Source organism: Pan troglodytes, chromosome 5, assembly GCF_028858775.2.
Source record: "Pan troglodytes isolate AG18354 chromosome 5, NHGRI_mPanTro3-v2.0_pri, whole genome shotgun sequence".
NCBI lineage: Eukaryota > Metazoa > Chordata > Mammalia > Primates > Hominidae > Pan > Pan troglodytes.
In genome coordinates, this window is record NC_072403.2 from 83,533,446 (window position 1) to 83,560,018 (window position 26,573).

A 26,573-nucleotide genomic window follows, 5' to 3' on the forward strand; every position below is an offset into this window, starting at 1 on the left:
TAGTTCTGTGCTTTTTTGTTGTTTTTTTGTTTTTGTTTTTGTTTTAGACGGAGTCTCGCTTTGTCGCCAGGCTAGAGTGCAGTGGCAACTGATGTTGGTTCACTGCAACCTCTGCCTCCCGGGTTCAAGCCATTCTCCTGCCTCAGCCTCCTGATTAGCTGGGTAGCTGGGACTACAGGCGTGCGCCACCACGCCTAGCTAATTTTTGTGGTTTTAGTAGAGATGGGGTTTCACCATGTTGGCCAGGATGCTGTCGATCTCCTGACCTCGTGATCCGCTCGCCTCGGCCTCCCAAAGTGCTGGTATTATAGGCGTGAGACACCGCTGCCGGCCAGTTCTGTGATCTTAATAAGCCATTTAACCTCCGCCTTAGGTAGCTTATCTGTTGAGCGGTCATTTCCCTCGTCAAGTGCTTGTACAACAGTGATAAACATATAATCTGATATTTATGTAAAGTAGCTATTTTTTAAAAAAATGTATGGCTCCTCCCTCGAATCGCAGCCTCTGGGACCAGGGTCGCTCCGTCCGTGCTCCGCCTCGCCATGACTTCCTACAGCTATCGCCAGTCGTAGGCCAAGTAGTCCCTCCGGAGCCTGGGTGGTGGCTCCGTGAGTTTTGCGGCGGAGGTTGCCTTTCGCGCGCTCAGCATGCACTAGGGCTCCGGAGACTGCGGCGTGTCCGTGTCCTCCGCCCGCTTCGTGTCTGTCCTCGTCCTCCTTGGGGGGCTACGGCGGCGTCTTGGCCGCGTCCCACGGGCTGCTGGCGGGCAACGAGAAGCTCAATATGCAGAACCTCAGCGACCCTCTGGCCTCCTGGACAAGGTGCGCGCCCTGGAGGCAGCCAACAGCGAACTGGCGGTGAAGATCCGCGACTGGTACCAGAAGCAGGGGCCCGGGCCCTCCCGTGACTACAGCCACTACTACAAGACTATCCAGGACCTGCGGGACAAGATTCTTGGTGCCACCATTGAGAACTCCAGGATTGTCCTGGAGATCGACAACGCCCGTCTGGCTGCAGATGACTTCCAAACCAAGATTGAGACGGAGCAGGCTCTGCGCATGAGCGCGGAGGCCGACATCAACGGCCTGCGCAGGGTGCTGGACGAGCTGACCCTGGCCATTACCGACCTGGAGATGCAGATCGAAGGCCTGAAGGAATAGCTGGCCTACCTGAAGAAGAACCATGAGAAGGAAATCAGTGGGCTGAGGGGCCAAGTGGGAGGCCAGGTCAGTGGGGAGGTGGATTCAGCTCAGGGCACCGATCCCGCCAAGATCCTGAGTGACATGCGAAGCCAATACGAGGTCATGGCGGAGCAGAACTGGAAGGATACTGAAGCCTGGTTCACCAGCCGGACTGAAGAATTGAACCGGGAGGTCGCTGGCCACACAGATCAGCTCCAGATGAGCCGGTCCAAGGTCGCTGATCTGCGGCGCACCCTCCAGGGTCTTGAGCTGCAGTCACGGCTGAGCATGAAAGCCGCCTTGGAAGGCACACTGGCAGAAACGGAGGTGCGCTTTGGAGTCCAGCTGGCGCAGATCCAGCCGCTGATCAACTGTATTGAAGCCCAGCTGGGCGATGTGCGAGCTGATAGTGAGCAGCAGAATCAGGATTACCAGCAGTTCACGGACATCAAGTCGCGGCTGGAGCAGGAGATCTCCACCTACCGCAGCCTGCTCGAGGGCCAGAAAGATCACTACAACAACCTGTCCGCCTCCAAGGTCCTCTGAGGCAGCAGGCTAAGGGGCTTCTGCTGTCCTTCGGAGGGTGTCTCCTGGGTAGGGAGATGGGAAGGAAGGGACCCTTACCCCCTGCTCTTCCCCTGATCTGCCGATAAAATTTTATGGTCCAAGGGGAAAATATATATATATATGTGTGTGTGTGTGTGTTTATATATATATATACGTGTGTGTATATATATATATGAAAAACAATACATGCTCGTTGTAAAAATGTGGAAAACATGGCGAACTAATCAGAAATTCATAAATATCACCCGTGACTTTACCACCCAGGGAGATCCACGTTGCTTGCACTTTGTTGAATCTGCTTCCCATTTGTACTTCTGTTTCTGCATTTCTCCAGGCTAAGAAAGGTGAAAGCAGGGAATCCATCTGCCTTTATCCGACTCAATGATCCTGGTCAGGCAAGGAGGCACTTAACGTTCTGTTGAGTGGATAGGAAATAAGCATGGTTTCCTTATTCTCTCTTTCTCTTTTTTTTTTTTTTTTTTTTTTTTTTTGAGATGGAGTCTTGCTCCAGGCAGTGCAGTGGCATGATCTTGGCTCACTGCAACCTCCGCCTCCTGGGTTCAGGCAATTCTCCCACCTCAGTCTCCCGAGTAGCTGGGATTACAGGCACATCACCACGCCTGGCTAGTTTTTGTATTTTTAGTAGAGACGAGGTTTCACCATGCTGGCTAGGCTGGTCTTGAACTCCTGACCTCAGGTGATCCGCCCACTTCAGCCTCCCCAAGTGCTGAGATTACAGGCGTGAACGGTTGCACCTGGCCATTTCCTTATTATCTTTTTCAAAACTCTTATTTGTGACTCAGCCTGAATTTATTCCATGCCTTAAATATAGGCCTTTATCAAAACTTGGTACCTCTTGATTTTTTTCAGGGCCTGGCTCCTGTTTACCATTTAGTCTCCCAGTTATCTTGTGAGGCTTCTAGGACAGACTTCCCCTGCCCTGGTGCATACTGTGTAGAATGATAGAGTGGTGGATGTAGACAGGCCCAGGGAATCTTCTGCTCTCTTCTTTAGTTTCCAAGAGGGAAATCCAAGGCATCCAGAGGGAACTAGATCAAAGTTATAGAGAAGGTTCTCTGCGGAGCCTGGACTCACCTTGAAACTCCTATAGCCCCCAACCCCAGAACAGAACATCTAGAACCTGATGATAAAGTCGATCTTGAGATATTCCTGTCCTTGTGTAGAGAAGTCAACTAGAGTTTAATTTATATCTCTACTCCAACTTATGAAGCATTTCTTTGCTGATACAAGGTCTGATTTAGATTTTTTAGGATTTTCTCCCCACTAACACTACAAAAAAGAGTCCTTAGGGGTCATCCTTATAGCTGTCACATTGGCCTCTGTTGACCTTAAGTTTTCCTCTCAGAATACCCTGAGCTGCTTCATTTGCATTATTTCAGTCTTCTTTTTCTGTTTTTGGTATTACATGTTCTGTCATCTGTACACATTTTTGTGAGCATAGTCTTTAACACAGGAATAACCAGGAAAGATCTGAAGAATCCCAGTCAGCAGCCATGGTATGTAGTAATTCATGTTAGCGCCTGAAATAATTGTGTTCATTTTAATGGAATTGATATAGTTTAGGCATAAATCTGTGTTGTTTTGGTGCTCAGCTCTACAAAAAACGTCTCTCTTACAATTAATTATAAGAAATTTTCACGTTATAAGAAATAATCCTCTGAAGTATATTTTTGGTGTGGAAAGGCAGGGAGAGTCCATCTTCCATTCATCCTGAGTCTTCTGTCAATTGCTTCCTATGAAGATGCCAGTCGCTCAGTGATCTTGATTACAGGCTTGATTCTCAAGGCCCAAGAGCGGCTGAGCACATTAAAACACACACTTTGGATGCTAAACAAACCACACAGTAATTCCGGGAGAGTTTTAGAAACATTTCTGCTTTGCAAAGGGCTTCAATCACATAATCTTCCATTTTTGTTTCTTTGTTATACATTTTTTTGTTTCTATTTTAATTTACAAATTAAAACTGTATACATTTATGGTACACAACATAAAGTTTTGAAATATGTATATATTGTGAAATGGCTAAATCAAGCTAATTAGTATATGCATTACCACACATACTTATTAATTTGTGGTGAGAATACTTAAAATCCACTCTCAGCAATTTTCAAGTACACAATACATTGTTATTAAGTATAGTCCCCATGTTGTACAATAGCAGCCTCTTCAATAAATGATGTTGGAAAACTGAATAGTACTAGGCCCTTATCTCACACTATATACAAAAATCAACTCAAAAATAAAGACTTAAATGTAAGATCCGAAACTGTAAAGCTACTAGGAAAAAAAAATATGTTTTTAAGAATTTTTGTGCAATTTTTGTGTTATTATTTTTCAATATGGTGCACTTCCATATAATACGTGCAGATCGTTAGTACTATATTCAAGTGTCAGGAAATTTTAATAAAGTAAGGAGATATATATTAAAGGCCACATATCTTCAAACACATTATGCCCTTTAAATTATTTCCTCTCAATCCTAGCAATGACCGAAATTAATCTTTGGTCATTGGGAAGAATGTGGCGGTGTCTCTTTTAGCAGCAGGCACCAGTTGCAACACGACATTGACCATGCAACATCAACTGAAGCAGCCGCCAACTCGCCAGCCAGGCGCACTAGTGGGTCTCCGGCTTCCCCATTGCACTCTGCGCGCAGCGGCGGCGTTTCAGGAACCCAGGCCGGCCGGGCGCTCCTTCCCTCCCAATTCATCCAGGACCTTGCGCTCGCGGAGCCAGTCTCCGCGCTGGCGCCGCCCCACTGTAGCTTTCCAGCTGAGCTTTTTAGCCTCTGGTCCCCGCGCAGCGAAATGCGCTTGGGGAAGGGAGCAAGTGGTGGCGGCGGCGGCGGCAACCTGAGAGGCAGAAGGGAAGAAAGGTGCAAGGCCTGCGAGAGTTCCCCATTGAAGGAATTCCATTTTGTGCCTGTAGACCGTGGGAAGCTGGGGTCTCCCAGGGTGGAACTGCGGGGCGCTGTCCTCCCCAAAACGCAGAGGACAGGCAGCACCAGTTGCAGAAGGTACCGCGGGCCCATTTCCCATTCGCCACCAGAGTTCAGTTCGGCAGAATTCTAACCCCACTTCCAAGAACCCACCATTGGCCCGTCTGGTTGATTATGATGATTCACTAATTTTCTGTTTAAACCCTGCAGCATTTTCCCAATGTCGGCACTTCTAAATAATTTATCCCCCCCTGGACCGTTATGGAACCTCCATGACCGACCTACCTCTCAGCCCCTTATTTATAGCGTCCTAAAATACAAGGTGTTTTAAAATCCTCAAAAACATGACTGGCTCTTTGAATGCATTTGGGGCAGCCGCTTTCTGGTATTGGTGTGTTAGACTTCTGTCAAAAATACAATTACAATGCAGTTTTAAAATATTGGTTTTTAGCCTTTTTCCCCCCTAGTAATGTACAGCATGAATCACACTAGGAGCATAGTCTGGAATTTTAACCTTGTTAATTAACATAATTTCCTCATCACTTCTGTGAATCACGATCATATGAAAACTGCTGAGAGTTAGAAATAAGGTACAATGCAACACACCTTTTCTAAATGGAGATCCCAAGGTCCTCCTCCCCACCCATTACAATTTATCTGGGGATTAATGGGTAAGAGTTTAAAACCTTGTAACTATTAGCGATGGGAGCAACTCGTGAAAAAAGTTGCTAATTTGATTTGGTTCGGCGCTTTATCAATTCAACTGATTTGAAAAATAATGTTAAACATAAATGCTGAAATGTAAGTAATGCCTTTTGCTGCCAGGGAGCAAAATCCAAGTGGGGTGTGGTTAGAGATGAAAATACAGACAATAGAAGATTGTGCGTCAGGGTAAGATATTGAAAGAAAGGACCTGGAGTTTCCAGTTCCCCTCCCTCTCCCGGAAGAGAAGTTCAGCTGAAGGTGTCCAGTTGTCTGCCCATCTTAGCAGGTGACATTTGGGGAAGCCCCCTTCCAGGGCCTGTGAGATTCCAAGGCACCTCCTGCCAGGGTTGCTTCCACCTAACAGTCTTTTCACTGTTCAATGCCCCTTGTTACTTCTCTTGCTGACCATAGGGCTTGGCCCATCTTCTTAGGCTTCCCGGAGCAGAAAAGGCAAGAATGTTCCAGCTTCTCCTGTCCTGTCTCCAAACAACTGTCCCCATCTTTTAAATATTTTGAAGATTTCCAACTCCATCATATAAATATAGAAATTGGAACAATTCTACATCCAACTACATCCTTGGGTTTGAATTCTGGCCCTGTCACTTACAGCTGTGAAAGTTTGGACAAGTTATGAAATCATTTCAAACCTATTTTCCACATTTGTAAAATGGCAATAGTAATAGTGCCTATTTCGTAAGGTTGTGGTGAGAACTAAATGAGATATTACATGTAAAGCCCATGCTCATCACATGATGAGCTATCAATAAATATTATTTCTTTTATTTTGTTGTTGGCTTCACTTCCTAAAAGCTGTGTTATTTTGGGCACAGTTCATTCATCAAATGGAAGAGGGGCAGGTAATAGTAAAATCTATTGTTGGTGTTGTTGTGAAGATTACATTAATGAGTGAAAAGCATTTAGAACAAGACTGGGCTTATACTAAATGCTAAAGAATGTTAACTAACTTTATTCCATTCATTGATGTTTAGATCTAGACCCTTAATTAATGGTGGACACAGAAGGAACACAGAGTCAGTTCTCTTTTCTGTTCTGTAGGTGTTCAGTGGTGAAGAATGGAGCACATAGTCTTCCTTCAAGAAGTCCGAGACTGCTGTTCTCCTCAGTGTCCACTATCTACTTCCAACCTGCTTTCCAGGCTGCACCACTAGGTCTTGCTCTGACCTGAGGGAGGGACTAAATGGAGGTAGAGTTAGTGTTTGTTTTGGCCCTTACTTGAGGACTGGAAGACATGCAGGGGATACCTATTCCGAAGACACAGAACCATCCTAAATGTATGGGATATAGAGTGATTTGGTGTTCTTAAGGGACACTTATGCTTCCCGCTTCAGGCTGACTGGTCGTGGATATCTATTTTCTAGTCTTGATTACTTCAGTTTGAGGCTCTAGCACTTGCTAAATCACACAAGCCCTTGGGAGGATGTATGCTGTTAAGTTGTCTTCAGTCAACATTCCTCAATTCCTGCAGCCAGGATTGACTGAGCATCTGGTACGGAAGGTTGGGTATTAGAGGCCAGATATACGTTGAAGTGAGCCTATCTGGTAAGCCCCCTTTACACACATCAAAGGCATCTTTATAGCCCTTTATTGGCATTTGCTTTGCAGATTATGTCGTGGTGCAGGTACAGTGAACCTAAAGGTGCTGGGTTTTCATGAAAGAGAGAAGGCAGGCCAACCAGATAAGAGGAGTGAAAGAATGGTACCCAAAATGTCCTTCTTGACATTTTTTTCTAACTGAGTTTTCACAGCTGGCTGCTTAAACACCAGGTAGGGCATGAGAGACAGGTGTCTATTCTGCCACTTATCTAAAGTTTCCTAATTGCACCAAAGCACACATCATATACACTTTCGAGAGGCAAAGCTCAGCATTTTAGTCCAACGGCCTAAGGAAACAGATACCCCTTGATCTAGAAAACGCTGTTTCTTGCTCTTAGGGCTCAATATCGCTCTCTATAGTTGTTTTGAAAATAGCATCACAATTGCTCACTTGGCATCAGGAATGGGGTGGTGATAGGGTTGATGAGAAAGAATGTGTTTCTACTATAAGTTAAAATATTTTAAAAATATTTGGATGTCAGATCTCCTTGGCTGCCAAATTCTTAGTTCAACTTTCTCTTTATTTTCACTAAAACTGAAGGCTTTTCTAAAGACAGAAGGCAGAGTACTTCCTGACATCTAGTACTAGATTTTTGCCTTATTGGCTAATGCTTTAGGGTTAAAACAGAATATATTTTGGCCATGTGGTTATCTGAGAAAAACTTTTGGTCATGTTTAGTTTGTGGAAAGAAAATTTTTTATCCCTTTTTAAGGATGATGAAGGATGGAAATGAGAACCAACTCCCTGGAAAAATCTGCAAGACTGCCTGTGAGATACAGATACTTGCCTCCTAAATGTAGGCAGACTGCTGAGTGTTTTAGATCCAGTGATTACACAATCTGTTACAACATAAATAGATATCAATTTTAAACTAAAAATGGATTTTGCTAGTGGGTCATGTGTAACAGCTCTCTCCAAATTAAAAAAAAAATCTGATTGTAGTTAACTCTGAGAATTTTAGCAGACTAGAACTATGAAAAAGATTAAAGAATCTGTTTTCCATACAGTATATCTTTCTAAACCAAAACCAAACAGCTATATGTGCATTAATTTTCTGAATAATCCTGGGAAAGGTCTCAGTTATGCTGGTGATTATATCTGTATAGAAATGATTGAGAACCAAGACACTTTTTTCTTAAAACTATGCATTTACTTTCATGGAAACTAACCCAGTGCACACTTAATTGGGTTGTTTGGTAGGCAAGATTTTAATCAGCACTATTGTAGGAGAGAGTCAAATTCTTGGCAGGGCCTGGAAAAGAGGGTCTGAGATCCATGGATACATCCATAAATATACTTATCAGATTTAATGTATAACACACAATATATGTGGAAATTGCACAGTCTATTTGGAAACACCAGCATTGCTAATATCCAAAGAAATGAGAGAAAGGCTTTGGCCTAAGTTCCTGGAACATTTGTGATTGCTGTTTTGAGTTACAGGAATAATTTTGCAAAAGGTAAAGGGCTTCAGAAAGACCACCTATCCCTACCCTACAGTGTTTAGTTAAATCATTCATAACTTTCAGCCACATTTAATTAATTTTCCACCTCATTACTCTTAAAAATGCTATCTCATATTGAATAATGACTTTGTGTTTATTTGCTGAGTAGACAAATTAAGTCAGAATAAAGTCAGAATAAGGGCTTTAAATTTGCAAATGTAGAAAACTGTTATTTAAACAATCTAAAAAGAAAGTAAGAGACATAATTTATTATATAGCATTTAATTATGCTATTTAAGAATGTTCACACAAATTTAAAACAGAATTTCTTAACCTGGGTCTGTGAACTATAGACCAATTGTTAGGCCACACAAGGTCTGTGAATTACTGATATTATAAGCAGAATTTCAAATGTGTGTTCATATGTGCTCTTTATTGGATATAGATTTTCTCACTTACATGAGATTGCCAATGGTGTTCAAGAATTTTAAGAAACCCATTTAAAAACCACCAATTTAAATGAGCCATGCATGCCAAACTTTAAGTAAAAAAATATATGTAGATAATTTGTAAAAGTTGCCATAGAATTAATCTTCTTTTAAATGATAATTGAAGGATATCTGAGAGCATCTCTTCAAATAAATATTTTTCTTAAGTGATTATTACAAGCAAAGAATGCCTTATGCTTTCTTGGCGTAAGGTACTGGTTGCAACATTTAAGGCATGGACTTTGTCACACTGAGTAGTGACATTCATTTGTAAAATTGATAGCATGAAAAAATAGAACAAACTTGCTATCTCAGGGAACTGAATATTTGGATTATTGAAGAATTATATAATGTGATAAACATGGATAATTTTTTTTAGCAATTTAGTACATATCTCTCACTTTTGATAAGTACTTTAGAGTTTCCCAATCACTTTCATATCCACTATCTTGTTTGAGCTTCACAACTACCTCATCATGCATAGATTGTGGGAATCCTCTTGTTTTTTGATAAGCAAAGAGAGGTTGTTGCATGAGTTCACCACAGCTAATATGAGCCAGATTTCAATGTAGGTCTCCTGACTTCTAAAATTGTGGATTTTTAAAATGGCAACTTATTCTTTCTCTATGTGTAACAATAGAAGCTATTATTCTTTAATAACTTAGAGTAGAGGGCACTCTCAGGATCACATGTTGATTGTTACTATGACTGTTGCTATCACTATATAGTTCAAAATAAAACTTCTCATGATTTAAGGCTTCTGATAATTTGGAGTCTAAGCATGGTGATAAACACTATCTCAGGATTGTTTTCTAATAAAAGTAATTGTTAACAAAGCTCACTTTGAAAGTGGCAAGTTTCGGACCCATTCATAGTCATATCAGTAAAATCATTACTTTTATCATATAGTTCCTGCCTTACCCACTCTAACACATATCCACATTTTGTTTATATGTAACGTATAACAAGAAAAGATATTCATCTCTGCAAAAAGCAGCATAAAATAAATATGTTTATGGAATAGGGACATTAGAAAAATTTTCAGGTGATTTACATAGGCATGTTTTGTATTATAAAATTCTAAGTTTGGTTCAAAATTATTGACTGAGTGCTTAAATTATCAGGCACTGTGACAGGCTCTAGGTATACAATGGTGAATATGATGAACCTTGATACAAGTTCTCAAGGAACTTGTATTTGATGGAGAATTGGGACTCTAAGATCCGGATTGTGTCCACTGATATTTTTTATATACAATATTTGTATAGTGAACATGTGTGAATTTGTAGAAGTCAGGATATCAGGATATTGGTAGAGACCTCTTTCTACCAATTAGTTTCATGTTGTAGATGGAAGCTACAGAGTTCATGTTTGGTCTTTCTAGATGCCTGTCCTTTGTAAAGAAGAAAACTTTTCCTATTGAGGATAACAAGTTCTCTGGTATGAAGGATCTTTCAGCAGGGATTTGACAAGCTCTTGGAGAGTTGTGGAGGAAAATTCAAACATAAGTGAGCAGTCATTATAAGGAAAATTACAATTTTCCTACAATTAGAGATCTCACGACTTCTGACAAACCCTTTGAACTTAATGCAGCCTTAGGTTTCTTCAACTTATGAAATGAATTAAATCTATTTTGTCTATCCACATTATAGGATTGTGATCGCTCTCTGAATAATTTAACAAATATATATTAATGTATAATTGCTGAAGATTAGCAATTTGCCTTGCCCATTTTTTGCTTATAGTTTTGTTTTCTAGAAAAAATCAATAATTTATATTCCTCCCCAAACTAAAAAAAGAGCCCAGATTTTTAATTTCTTGATAAAATCTCATTATTTTGGAAAAAATTATTAAATATAGACTCATTGAATTTACCTTTGTTGTTGGTTTATTGACAATAATTGGAGGGAAAATAAGTCTTATTAAGTTATAATTTACATGCAATCAAATTCATGCTTTGTAAGTGACAAATGATTTTTAGTACATTTATAGAATTGTGCACCCATCTAGTTTTAGAACCTCCTACCATCCCCAAAATATCCTTCAAACACATTTGTAACCATTCCTTGTTCCTCAGCCCCAGGAAACCACTGATTTGCTTACCACTTTTATAGACTTGCTGTTACTGGAAATTTCAGATAAGTGAAATTATGCAATCTGTAGTCTTTATAGTATGACTCCCTCTACTTAGCATAACGTTTTTGAGAATCATCCATGTTATAGCATTTATAAGTGTTTCTTTCATTTTAATTCATGAACGTATTGTGTGGTATCAATACATACATTTTGTTGATACATTCACTACTTTATGGGCATTGAATTGTTTTCAGTTTTTAGCTACTATGAATAGTGATGTTGTGAACATTCACATACAACCATGTGGACGTAAGTTTTCATTTCTCTTGGGTAGATTGACACTTTGGAGTAGAATTACTGGAATTTACAGTAAGTTCATGTTTAATATTTTAAGAAATTGCCATATTATTTGTTCAAGTAGCTGTATCATTTTACATTTCCACCAGCAACTCATGAGGTTGCCAGTTTTTTTCGCATCTTTGCCAACACTCAGCATTGTCAGTCTTTTTGATTATAACCATTCTAGTCGATACATAGTGTTACCTTATGTGGTTTTAATTTTCATTTTTCTAATGACTAATGATTTTGAACATCTTTTTACATGCTAATTATCCATTTGTATATATTATTTGGCAAAATGTTGATTCAAATTTTTTGCCTTTATTTTAATTTGGTTGCTTATCTTATTATTATTGAGTTGTAGAACTTCTTTATGTATTCTGAATACAAGCTCTTTATCAGATATATAATTTGAAAATATTTTTTCCTGATCTGTGACTTGTCTTTTAATTTTCTTAACAGAGCTTTTGGAAGAGGATACTTTAATTATGATGAAGTCCAATTTATTAATTTTGGTTTTAGAGATTTGGCTTTTGGAGTTCAATGTAGTCACTCTTTGCCTAATCCCAGGTATCAAAGATTTTGCATGTTTTCTCTTTGAAGTTTTATATTTGTAGGTTTTACATTTACGTCTATGATTCATTTTGAATTAATATTTGAAAATAATGTAAGGTATTTAGAAAATTGGTCAGGAAGACACTTTAGGAGATTGGAAAATAGTGCCTTTAGCAAGTAAATGTGTAAGAAACAAACTGCCTAAATGAGCTCTTATCTTTTCTATTATAAAATGAGGACATTCTTATTACAAAAGAAGATTGGAAGGAACTTCTGATTTGCAACATTGGAGTAGTAAGGACCAGATTTACACTCTAACCTGAAACAACAACAACAAAAGGTAAAAATATACAAAACAATGTTTTTTAAGATACTGGACTTCAGGCAACAAAATATAGTGACCATTGAGAGACAGGAAAATGAGGTGAACCCTATGACTTCCCCAGTTTACTGCCTTGACAGAAATTCCAGATCTTGGGCAAGGAGGGAGAAACCAAGTGGAGCCCAGCAGATTTTCTCAACTAGGAAGAGCAAAGCAGTTAGAATCTTAGAAGACACTCCTGGAAAACAGAAAGATACATAGGGAGAGAACTCTAGGTATTTGCAAACAGTCTCCTACAGTTTTCAGCTGAGTACTGTTTAGTGCATGAATGTGAGAAAACTATGCTAGGCCAGAAAAAGAACTATCCAAAAGGTTTAGCTATAACAGTTCATGTGGCTCATATCAGACCCTAAATTGTGTTTGTTCACACTAGACAGACTAGACAGTCTCATAATCCACATAGCATTAGAGAATAATTAGCTCTAAACTAAATATGACCTGGTCCCACCTAACAAATATAAAAAGCAAGGCCCAAGGGGATCAAACTGTTTCCAAGTAACTTAACTGCATCACAGGAAAAAAAAAAAAAAACCTTAAGTACTATTTATAGGAAGACAAAAATATCCAGCAACAAACAAGGTAAAATTCATAATTCTTGAGACCTAATAAATAATTACTGATCATGCCAAGAAGGAAGAAAATAGGACCTATGAAGAGAAAAGAATTAATCTATCAAAATTGACCCAGAACTGATGTTAAAATTTTCATATGAGAACATTAAAACAGCTATTATAACTTTATTTCGTACATTTATAAGTTAAGCAAAAACATAGACAATATAAAGAAAAAGACCCAAATCAAATGTCTAGAGAAGAAAACTACAAAATGGGAGATAAAAAATATACAGTGGGATAGCATTATGGCAGATTAAACATTGTAGAAGAAAAGATTGATGATCTGAAAGATATAGCAATATTAACCAAAATAAAACACAGACAAAAATAATAATTAAAAAAAATAATCTGAGCATCAGTGAGTTGTGGGATAACTTCAAACAAAATCCTTGAATGTGAGGAAAACAGAGAGATCAAAAGTATTTGAAGAAAAATGGCCAGAATTTTTCGAAATTTGTTGAAAACCATGAACTGACATATCCAAGAAGTTCAATCAACTTGAAACACAAGAAACAAAGACTACATCAAGGCACATCACAATCAAGTTGTTCAAAGCCAGAGATAAGGAGAGAAATCTTAAAAGCAACCAGAGAATAAAGACACACACACACACACACACGATATAGAGTAACAAATATAAGTTTGACATCAATATGTCATCAGAAGCAATGGAAGCAAGAAGACAGTAACACAACATTTTAAAAATACTGGAAGACAAAAAACAAAACAACATCAACAACAATAAAACTCTGGAATTCTATACCCAGAATTCACAATGGAGACAAAATAAAGTCCTCTTCAGACCTATGAAAGCTAAAATAATTCATCACCTGCAGACCCTCACTACAAGAAATGTTACATAAACTCCTTCAGGAATAAGGAAGATGGTACCAGGTAGAAATATGAGTGGGTGATCTAAAGAGAGGAGGAGCACCAGACACAGTAACTGTATTTATGTACATGAACTGTTACCACGAATCCTTTTGGATAGTTATTTTTCTGGTTAAGTGTAGTTTCCCTGCATTCATGCAATGAACAGTAGGAGACAGCTGAATACTGGAGGGGACTCTTTGCAAATATGCAGAAATTTTTTCTCTGTGTATCTTTCTGCTCTCCAGTACTCTCTTCCAAGAATTCTAACTGCCTTCTTCTCCCCAATTTAGAGAGAACTCCACTTGGTTTCTCCCTCTCTGCTCCATGATCTGGAATTTCTATCAAGGCAATACACTAGGGCAGTCACAAGCCTCACCCCATTCATTTCCTGTCTCTCAGTGGTCACTGTATTTTGTTGCCGAAAAGTCTAGTATCTTGAAAAGCATTGTTTTATACATTTTGCCTTTTTGTTGTTGTTGTTGCTCCAGGTTAGAGGGTAAATCTTGTCCCTACTACTCCAACGTTGCAAATCATAGGTCCCTCCCAATCTTCTTTGGTAACAGGAATTTTCTCATTTTCCAATAGACAAGATAAGGGCTTATTTGAGCACATAATGTGTTCCTTACACATTTGCTTGCTAGAGATACAGTTTTCCAAGTTAGTCTCCTGAGGAGTTTTCCTGATCAATTTTCTAAACAGTGGCAAGATATCTTTTCTTTGACCCCTATTGATCCTTTTAAGGAACACAACAATTTAATTGATAACATTCCTTTTATTATACAGTTTTCAATTAGTCTTGGCAGCTTTCTTTTTATTGCTTTTCTTCTTTATGACTGGATTGCAGTCCCAGCAGAGAAGCCCCACTCCTTTTGTCAAATATGCTTCTGAAAAAAAGCTTTTTGGGGCTAACTAGCCTATAGATGGTTTCTTCCAGCTGCCATTGAAAGTGTTGATCTGAAAGGAGAGCCTAATTTATTTGATTTCTGATTTCTATGATAGTATAAGTCTCCCTAAGCACTGTAAAGAGTTAAGGTCAGCTGCAGCTAATCATCGCAGGATTTGAATTTCAAAAAAATGGAAATGGAAGGTTTTTATTGAAAGCCCTTAGATCTTTTGCTTCCTTTCCAAGACTTACAGGAACATTTTTTTTTTCATTCTCAGGGCAGAATGAAATCATTATTCAGTCTTGTCCTAAAGGAGTAAGACTTTAGCTAATACCCATTTAAAAATATTTCCTTTTCTTAGCATTATAGTCCTCATTGGATTTAGCGAGGATTACTGAGCTCTTGTTTTTATTTTTGTTTTTTATTTTTCCTTTTGTAAAATAGGTCAGGCTCCTCAGAGGCAAGTAATTCAATAAAATAGTTGTCTAACATGTGAAGTTTAAAAGACATCTGTTTAAGAGGACTAGACAAGGGGAAAAGGGAGGAAATGACCTATATATATATTAAGGCTTCTGCATACAAATATGCCCACTCATTTTGTGGATGGAGACTTACTGGCAAATCCATTAGAGCTGCAGGGGCAGCCAGGGCTCTGAGCCAGGTTGCCTGGATTCAAGTCCTGGTTCTTGCCCTTATTAGCTGAGCAATCTTGGCCAAGTTACATATTAAATAATTTCTGTGTATTTCCATTTCCCCAGTAGTAGGTGGGGGTAGTAAAATCACCTCTTTCATAGATTTGATATGAGGATAATTCAAGTTAATATTTATAAAGCACTTAGAATAATTCTTTGTACACAAAACATACTGTATAAGTGTCATATAAAATATGCATTTTAAAATATATTTACTGGGAAATATAACCATTTGTTGACCCAAGAATCACCCCATATTTGGAACTTCATTTATGCAAATGTTATGAAAGTTGAGCTCTAGTAGGAAATTTAATTCAAATATCTGTAAAAGTATTTACATAGAAAAGACTATTGTTTCCTACATATAGGAGCTTATAACAGAACATTTTTAAACTCAAAAGTGTCTCTCCAGGTATTAAGCACAATGCTAGGCACTAAGAATTTAAAGATGCATAAGGCCCAACCTTCATTTAAAGAACACTGCAGTTAAACAGACAAATAATTGGATCACTTAAAAATAATATACAGGTGCAGTACCAACAATGTTTCCAAAGAGTACCAGGTAAGAGCAGCCAATCGCAGGAGTATGGGGGTGGGGGGATTGGGAAAATAGGCCAAAGAAAGCTAACTGGGGTTGTTGAGTGTAAATCAGGCCATGAGGCAGGAAAGGGTATTCCGGGCAGAGGGAGAGAATCGTCATTGTGATCCAAATAACAAAGTCAGTCATATTTTCAGCACTGCTGCAGCTCCTGATGGGTCACTAGGTTTTGGGACTAGACTCAAGCTCTGAACTTTAAGATACAATTTTATTATTTCTCCCACATGTGAGCTCAGTCTCAGTGATGACCCATAATCACTAGATTCATAAGAAGCTGATTTTCAGCCATATATCACATATGACTATACACAGAATTTGAAATCTTGCACAATAGCCAACTGACCATATGTTCACAGAGCCAATTTTTAGCCTGTTTGTTGAACTCATTTAGGAAATCAAATTAGAGATCAGAATGTTGATCACTCAGCATCAAAATGGAACAAAGGTCATAGACATTCTTGGGACACATTTCCAACAACCCAGGTTAGTGGATGCTCTTCACTTTTTCTATTTGCAAATATCTCAACCTCAATGACACCTATTGCTCCTTGAGGGTTAGAAGAAGCATCCTTTTCTGGAGACAACTGAATAAAATCTGTTAACTTACTGCTTTATGGCTCTCTAGTTTTAGAATTTGTGCAGGATTATGGATTTAAGATACCATATTTCAGGCTATTATATTACAATATGATTGACTTGGCAACAGCTTTCTCTAATACCAAATCAATAATTATGTATGTTGTTTTAAAGAAATGCTATGTATTCTCGATTGGATATGGTGGGTTCATTTCTAGACAAAAAAATAAAAAAATAAAAACCTTTCCCATTGTAAGTTAATTCTGCCATGTTGATATTCATCAACTGTTGATTTTTGTTAGATTTCAAAATTCAGAAAATTTTTCTTTATCTTATCTCTCAATTCAGAGGCTTTTTAAATTTTTAATTTACTTTTACTTTTGTAGCTAACTGCTTACTGACTAATGCATTTTTACTTCTAGGGCCAGGCAATGAAAGAACTGCTTAAATACGCATCTCTGGTATGCAGAGAGTATTAGAATTAAAGCTGAGAAATGAAAACCAAAACACTATGAGAGAGAAAGTTATTATACTTCATTTTCAAACTTCAGACATAGAAGAGAAACCTCAAATGTACTATATTTTCATTTCTTGCATCTTTCTTCTTTGGTATGTCACCCAGGCCAAATTCATGCCCTGTCCTCTTCGACACCTTTAAGTCAATTTCTTACCATATAAACTCATTAAAAGTTGTTCATGTTTTTTGAAATTTTGTCTTGCATTTAATAAATCAATAAGTAATGATTTCCCAAGTTGAACATTGTAATATCTACCAAAAGGGAAAGAATCATCTGTGAAAAACATAGTCATAGTTCTTTGTCATTATGGATCTCAGATTATTACTGGGGAGACAAAATACATATATGAAAAGATATCAAATATTTTTTAAATTAAAAATCAGTATGTAAAAATTGCTTTACTAGAGAATATAATCACTCGCATTTCGAAATTAAAAAAAAGAGTTATAACGGGGGTTTAGAGTGGTTCGGAAGCTTTAATAATTCAGGTGGGACTGGTGGTGACTCTTAAAGTATGGATAGGTTAACCAACAAGTGGCACAGATTTTAGAAAAAGACGAGCATGAGAACAAGCAGAGATAGAAATGAGTGTGTGTTTGTGTGTGTGTGTGTCTGTGTTGACGAGCAGTCTATAATAAATATCCCTATTGGGAGAAAGAATGTTCCTGTTCTGAAAGAAAGGTAAATATATTTGAACATGTAAAAATAGCTATCATTTATAAAGTGCTTACAATGCTAAATGTCCTACATAAATTATCTCTCTTCATCTTTAACCAAAAATCGGTGAAGTAGATAGCACCATTTTCATCTCCATTTTACTGATGAGGAAGCTGGGGCTTAGTGCCTAAGGTCACACAGCCAAAGAATAGTAGAGCCAAGATTGGTACTTAGAAAGCTTGACTGCTGAGTCTAGGATACTTTTAAAGGAGAATCAGGCCACATATTTAATGACCTTAATTATAAGAAACATGAATTCCGACCTGACATTTTAAAGTAACAGAAGACCATTATAGTTCTGAGTGACATAAAGAAACTGACATCTAAAGATGAGTTGTCTATCAGAGGTACATAGAGTGATTTGGGATGAGCTGATGAAATCAACAGGGAGAAAGGGGTAAAAGTGAGGACAACTCAATAATAAGAATTATCACCACTTCCTTATGTCTCTGCATTGTTTGTAGTACTGACAGATGTTGGGGTATAGTAAAAATTTGGGCAGCATAGCCTGCACTCCTCCCAGCACTACTCATTCCCCCACTGAGCTCTTTCTGAGGTAGCTGAAGGAGCTAGACTGGGCCCCATGTGTGAGGTACTTTAAGGTTTGAGTAATTTGGCCAGCTGTGGAGATATTATTTTGTGAGCCAGGAAATAAAATGAATAATACTCTAGATATCTGGATTGGGTGTAATTCATTGCTTAAGCATGCATGATACTCACCTCAAGGCTCATTAGACCTGGCTGTAATTCAGGATATGCCCTCATTTTTATTGACAGACACCATGGCCATGAATGTGTTTCCGGTATGCTAAGCATTGCAGTATGATATGTTTTCTGACTTTCTTTTTTCTTCTTCTGCTTACTCCTTGGCTTTTAACTAAATTCTACTATACAATAGTAAAAATTCCAATGTGCTTTGACACTGGTAGTTCTGTAAAACATTGATGTAAGTAGAGAATTAAGTCCAAGCAGCAACAAATTTTTTCTTTTGAATTCAGCAGACAGAAATATTTTAACTTCCTAGCCTATGCAATATAGAAAAATGTTCGTGTTTAAAAAAGGAAAAAATAACTGAAGTATATAGGCACTACAGTCCCTGAAATTTTCTGTAACAAAAACAACAAAATAAGAATGCTTTCATGTTGTAGATAGCCATATTTTAAAACTCAATGAGCAGTATTATTGCCAAGAGTAATTAAGTTATTCAGATTTTGACCATATGGCATATAGCTACAATAACTGTTTTAATATCCCTTTTTACTAATTCTATCATCTATGCTACTTTGTACTTTGGAGGCTGTTTCTATTGATTATTTTTTCCTTCATTATATGGGTTGTATTTCTCACTTCTTTGTATATCTGTAATTTTTGACTGGATGACAGGTGTGAATTTCATGTTGTTCAGTGCTGATATTATTTTTGTGTTCTTTTAAATATTCTTAAGCTTTCTTCTGGGTTGCAGTTAAGTTACTTGGAAACAGTTTGATCCCTAAAGTTGCTCCTTTTAAGCTTTGTTAGGTGAGACCAGAGTGTTAAATTTAGGACAAAATACTCCTCACACTGGGGCAATACTCTTCCAAATACTCTACCTAATGCCTATTTTATTATGATTTTTCCCCCTATTTTGGCTGGTGGGAATATGAACTATTTCCCACCTTGTGTGAGCTCTGGAGTTTCTCCTGCTTGCTCCTTGCTACTAGTTCTCTCCCTGCTCAGGTGGCTTCCTCACACACAGGTGCTCATCCGTACCCAGCTGAAGCCCTCTACCAATCTCTGGATCTCTCTCTCTCTCTCTCTCTGTTTTTCTCTTTCTCTCCCTTTCTCTTTCTCTCTCACCCTCTCTGTGCAACTCTCTTGGTCATTCTCCTCTCTCTGTGCAACTCTTTCCTATCCAGTATTTTGCTCTGCAAATTCCATCCACCTTTGCCTCTGAATTCTCAACTCCGTCTCCTCAGCGCAGGAAGACCTTCAGACTCCCAGCACGGTGGCCAGGAAACACTCTGCAAGCAGTAAGTGGGGACATCCTGGGGCTCACTTAGTTTGTTTCCCATCTCTCAGAGATCTTTCTCACACTGTCTGTTTTTTGATGTCTAAAATATATTTAGACTAGTTTCTTAGTTGTCTAATGATAGTGAGTATATCTGGTCCTGGTTACCTGTCTTGATTGGGAGTGAAAGTACAGTTATTCAAATTTTTAAATATGTCAAAAAATAAAGTAAAAATTTGAAAACTTTTGGTGCTTACAGTAAATTGTTAGAGACTTACTTGTGCTCAAAATTCAATCTGGACTCACTTAGAAGATATCCTGCAAGCCCTGTAAGCAGAGGATCTCTTCCAGATTCTCGTTATGTCTCTTCATAGCGAAAATTGATGTTAAAATTATATCGTCCTACATATCAAATTTTTGTGAGGAGAAATGAGCCAAAAAAAGAAAAAAAAAAGAATTTCCAGAACAGCGATTGTGGAAGTCTGTTAACCACATTTGGGATCGAAACAGTGGTGATATGTATATTTATATATATACGAAAACCTACATACTTTGTTTGGAGTGGTGTTATAACTGATTACTGACAATAAAATGTTTGAGTGCAATGGGTGTTATGATTAATTGAGTTTTTGGTTAAACTAATATTAGTTTGATGCCTCTTGTTTTATTCCTTGCATTGAAAAATTTTCTAATATTGATTATATTCCTGGTAACTAGAGAAAATTTGATGTAATTAAGCTTTTGTGAACTTAATTAAGTTTATATTTTTCATATATCTATGATTCAAGTAGTGTATCTAGGTCAAAGTGTTGAACATTAGTAATCACTTTGTAGCACTGTAGATGTGGCTAATGTGGTTTCACTGGGGCTCAATGGTCAGTATATTGATTAGATAAAAGATATTCAGCATCTAGAAAACCAGACACAGATATATTCCCACATCGGGGCTGGCATACAGTCCAGAGGAGGTTCCAGGAGAGCAAGCAGGAAAGGTCTTGGCTAGTGGGGAGGTGACAACTAAGAATCCAACAGGAAGTAATAGATGGCTTACAGGTGGGAAGGAAGGTCTGGCAGTAAATAGAACACTCCAGATCCAGGAAGACTGTAACTTTTGGAAGACCTGGATGTAGGTAACCTGGGAAAACACATGGAAATTAGAACATTAGTCTCAGAAGAAGATGGAGTAGGGAGGGACAGGCAAGGCAGTATTCTCCAAGGAACTGGGAGAATGAGAAGAGGGGACTTAGATAAACACAAGAGTAGAAGTACCGAATGGTATTATAAAGTGACTTGATTAAAGTCGTATTTGCTACAGGGATGAGAATGTGGTTTCCCCGGCACCTTGCCTATGGCTATGGATCTGATCTGTTAAAGTGGGGTCACACCTAAACATGTAAATGACTGTAGACACCCATGTGAGAGACCTTAAAAAGAATGAGCCAGCCAGTTTGTTATAATGTTGGAGAATGTGCTCTGTGTACCATTCCTAACCCTTTAAATCAACTCCACAAAACTCCATAAACATGTGCTGAGAGTTAAAAGCTGTCAGGGCTTATCACACGGGGAATCAGTCCAAACCTCCTCTCTTTCACCTGCTTGCAATATTCCCTCATAGCAGCTCTCCTTGTGTTTCAGGACTTCAAATCCTCCAACTACATACTCTCAATTTTTCTTTTGACACTTGGTACCTTGCCCTTGATTAAGGTTTTTGCTTGGCCTGGTCTTTCTGAGCATGTTGGGCCTCCCTCCAGGACATTGCTTTGGAAATTCACTCTCTGATCCTTTGCTGTAGACCCTGTATGCCATCAAAGACCCTGTGGCACTGATTGGTGTGTGTCCTTTAACCCCTTGATCAGTGGACAGTCTCGACCCTGAGTTCTATCCTAGCAATGACTTATTTGAATAAATACCTGAGGTAAATTTGTTCTCTTTGGTTTGGTTCAACACCCTTATATTAAATATCTATTGTGAGTCAGGGCAGTGACCTAAGTCCTGGAACTGCAAAGATCAGCCTCCACAGCTGAGGAGGTTGCAATTTAGGGTGAAGAACACACAGGTAGCAGATAATTACATTAGGGTGTGATGAGTGCTTTGAAGAAATCCACAGATGCATTTGCTAAGAAGAGGGAGCCATTTATTCAGGAGGAGAGAGACATTTAACCCAGTATGGAGAGGAAGAGGTGGTTAGAAAATAGGAATGGTTTTCCCATTTGCCTCTTTGTGTCAACAAAAAGAGCATGGGAAAATTCTAATCAAATAGTTTTACCAGATGATCATAAGAAGTCTAATAATGGATTCAAAATACAGAACCATCTACAAAATACTTTGAGTGGACAGTTTTCATCATAGTGCTCTTGGGGTGTGGTTAGAGCCTAGTTTTAGAAATTACCAATCATTTGGGGTGCTGAACATAATTTCCAGCTCTATCATTCCCGGCTGCATTCATGTCTCCAAGCCTTGGTGTGTCCTGCGCAAGTATAGATAATAGTTACTTTGCAAGTGTGTCAGTTATTAATTTATTGCCTCTCATTTCCACATGCACTCTTCAGCATATGTTCTGTGATAACAGGAGTTTTTAAAGCATTTCTAACTTAAATTGAGCACAATGCTAGGTTTTCTTAATAGAGGATGCTGGAAGGACAATGGGAAGGAAGAGGTTTCCTGCAATTTCTGGTGTGGGATGGGGAGATGAGCAGTGTGGGTGTGAGGCCATCTGGTAGAGACTGTCCCAGCCACAGGCTCAGGATGCAGTCTCTCTGTGATCTTGCAGCCTAGGCCTGACAATGCCCATTCTGCAGCTCACTTTACATGGAACCTGGAGCACTGTGCAGCTTGTATGCAGCTGCCAGGGCCCAGAGACTCACAAAACAGGTAGTCATTCCTTCTGCATTCTCTGCCACATTCCCTTCACTCTGAAGGCCTAGCCGGTGCCCAGATTCCCACTGCATATTCATGCCAACAATTCCTGCTCACATGCCCACTACTTACACTCTGGAAGGTGGCCTGTCATTTGTCCAGCAACTCTAGACCAATTCTAGCCTGGCTAAATTATCAAACGTCTCCACTGTCTAGTGGTTGAACCACCCCTTCTCCAACAAAGTCTTACCCTCTTCCAAATTTCCTTTATTGGTTACTATCAGTCCTGGAGTACTATATAAAATTTCTTCTTATCTTTTAGTTTCTACTTTATTATAGTTTAATTATTCTTTATATTCAACTTTCCCTGTTTAACCATTATATGGTTTCTATCTCCTGACTGGACCTGGACTGCAGCAGGATTTATCATGAGGAGTACATGAAGTAACATTTGGCATAATAAATGATAACAATTATAGCTAATCTTGTTATGTCTTCCTTCTCTCCAACAAAAACCTAAAATTCGCTTGTAAAAATATGTGTGTGTGTGTTTAAGGACTTGTCTGTGGGTGTGACTAAGTTCATTCAATGCTAGTTGTGCTTGTCCTTCAGTGTGCTACACTGTCACTTATTACCAGAAATGTAGATTTGAGGGCTTTAAAATGTAGATTTTAAAGGAAGCTTTAAGATCATCTAGTTCAACTCCATAGAAAGAAATTGATTAACAGTAAAGCCAAGATTCTTGCTCAACGTCACAGTGAATTCTGGGTGTACCTGTAAAAGAAGCCATCTATCTTGACAACCAGTCCAGGGTTTTCTCTATAGCTGGAATTTATTCTCTATATGAGTTTTAAAGACAGAATAATCTAGATGGCTGTATTAGTTTCCTAGGGCTGCCGTAACAAATCACTACAAACTGGGTGCTTTAAAAAAATGGAAATTTATTGTCTCACAGTTTTGGAGGCCAGAAGTTCAACAACTGGCAGGGCTGTACTCCCTCAGGGGCTCTTTGCCTCTCCCGGCTTCTGGTGGCTGCCCTTATTCCTGGGCTTATGGCTATATCACTGCCTCCATCTTCACATTACCTTCTCCTTTATATACCTGTATTCTCTGCTTTGTATCATTTATAAGGATGCTTGTCATTGGATTTAGGTTTTATCTGAATAACCCAAAGTGATCTCCTTATCTCAAGATCCTTAACTTAATTACATCTGCAAAGACCCTTTCTCCAAATAAGGCAGCACGCACAAGTTCTGGGGACTAAGATGCACACATACCTTTATTAGGGCCACCATTCAGCCCTGTACAATGTTCTGTGTGTTTTTTTTATTTTTCTTTCTTTTTCTTTTCTTTTCTTTTTCTTTTTTTTTTTTTAATTAAGACGGTGTCTCACTCTGTTGCCCAGGCTGGAGTGCAGTGGCATGATCTCAGCTTACTGCAACTTCCGCCTCCTGGGTTCAAGAGATTCTCCTGCCTCAGCCTCCTGAGTAGCCACCATGCCTGGCTAATTTTTTTGTATTTTTAGCAGAGACGGGGTTGCACCATGTTGGTCAGGCTGGTCTTGAACTCCTGACCTTGTGATCCACCCGCCTCGGCCTCCCAAAGTGCTGGGATTACAGGCGTGAGCCACCATGCCCATCCTGTTTTGTGTTTTTAAAATAGATTTAGATCTCTAAGGTCCAGGATACAGTGCTTCATTAACTCAGTTAATAAAATACAGAAATGTTTTTCCAATAGTTATTTATTCCCCGGGCATATTATTTACCAAAGTGATTTGCTTAGGTTTTGTAATAGTAGTCATGCTATGTGAACTTAGAGTGGGAAATACTTTGTCATTTTTCTATTATGTATCATAACTAGGTGTTTCACATAGCTGACAGGCTGATCCTAATGCAAACTTATGTATGAGGAGAAGCTGGCTGTGACACACCCTTGTGTAATATCTTCCCCACACCATCAGGCAGGGGCTTTTACTAATATCTGAGGTTAAACTTTAGAGGACATACCTAAATCTCTAAGAACTTACATAAAGCATTAGAAAATCCAAGGAAAATTTTGTCCCAGTGATCACATGGACCAGTCTGTTGGCTACATTTTATAGAGGTTTAACTACAAAAGTTTCCTTCAGGGGTTCAAATATAACCCATTATTTCTATGTTAAGCTGACATGCTGTGGAAGAGTTCCTCTTATATCCTACAACTTTGCCCCTTTTTCTTTCTCTTACATCACTTTACGTTTACTCCCATTTAGGTGGAAGTGTTTTTTTTTAATATTCATTAAATTAAATGAGGTTAATTTTGAGCATAATAATAGACTCTGCTTGAGCGGAAGGAATAGGTGCTGTGGTTGTGGAAGAGGGAAGAAGACATGTTCTCACATAGGAATGTTGGTTAAAAAATATGTATTAGATTCAGGATAATTGCTAGTAATTAATTCTAGAATGTAGACAGCAGGGAATGCAGGCTCACTCACCCTCCTATTACCCAAACTGGATAAGTCTTCATAAAATTATGCTTTGTGATAGGTCATTTCCATTTCGTACTGGTACTGGTGGTAAAAAAAAAAAAAAAAAAAAAAAAAAAAAGAGATATGATTTCTAAAAAATGTATTGGTGACTATCTTTTCTCTCACATATGTTTGTCTGTATTATTTTGGGATATGCTAGGAGTGATAACTTTTTCTAAACCAAGTTTAGGATCTTAAGATACAAATTAAGTTAGATTGGCTGAAAGCTAAATTCAGATGATTATATTTGCCAAACTTAATGTCAAAACACAAGTTGTTTCTTCTTTTCTTGCAGCAGCTAAAAACAAAAACAAAAGCTAAACTCTGCCTTCTAAAAAATGGAATTCCCTACAGAGAAGATTCCCTACATGTTTTTCTTTCTGACATTTAGATGACATTGAGTATCACTGATTCTTCTTACACATGTTTTCTATCAAGAAAAACTCAGAATTTCCTTCATAAAGGACAAAGCCATGAGTATTCTTGATACACAAATGCTTTAGAATCTGCTTGCTTTCTCTTTAAAGTGCTCTCTATTTCAAAGTTCTTATAATTCTTCTGACTTCAGGTAGAAAATCTCAATCAGGATGTTCTCTTTAACATTTGCAAATATCCTTTTCTGCAGGAAGACAATAGCAGTGGCATGGTCAGAGATTGCGGGGTGAACCTCGCAGCATATCAGAGAGTAGCCACTTGTGTTTGGGAACCGGAAAGCTTTGTCCTGTTACTTTTCACAGTGCAATTGATGAATGGATTAGCGGAATGATAAATTGATGAAATGACAATGGAAGAAAAGAAAGAAATGGGTCTGAAAATAGAGATTCTCTGGTTTGACTGAAAAATACTGTTTATGCTTTCTAATACTCTACTGTCTGCTCTTTGCCTTCTCCTTTCCCTTGCCCACTCTCCTCTCCTCTTCCATCCTGGTCGCAATCTTTCACAGCTCCTCTTCCACTGCATGCTGGGAAAGTCTACATATTCATTCAGTCAGCAAATATTTGTTGGGTTTAATCATGTGTTCTGCACTATGTTAGATGGTGGCTATAGAGTAACGAATAAACAAGATGGTGGCTCACATGGAGCTTTTAGTCTAGCAGGGAAGTTAGATCCTGAACTAGCAGTTCTGTGTGGCACAAAGTGGAAGAGTTCTTCACCAGAGTTCCAGAGAGCTGTTCCCTGTGAGGGAAGAGCTTCAGCAAGGTAGACCAGATTCTATATGCAGGGCTGAGAATAGGACAGAGGTTCCCAAGCCCAGTGGCCAAGTGGAGGGCAGAATGGAAGATGGGCAATAAAGGCTCTGGAAGAAAGTGAAGAGACTTTTTGTAGCCACCTAGATTGAGAAGTTTTAAGAAGACAGACAAACATCTAAACTGTTTTTTTTTTGGAAAGCTCTCTGCATGAAGCACTATGTAAAATCCCTGGGCTTTTAAGGTAATACAA

General features: G+C 38.7%; 1 pseudogene; it reads left to right on the forward strand.

The window, feature by feature from the left end:
* Nucleotides 1–542: 542 nt before the first annotated feature.
* Nucleotides 543–1,865, forward strand: LOC462816 (keratin, type I cytoskeletal 19-like; annotated as a pseudogene).
* Nucleotides 1,866–26,573: the final 24,708 nt, after the last annotated feature.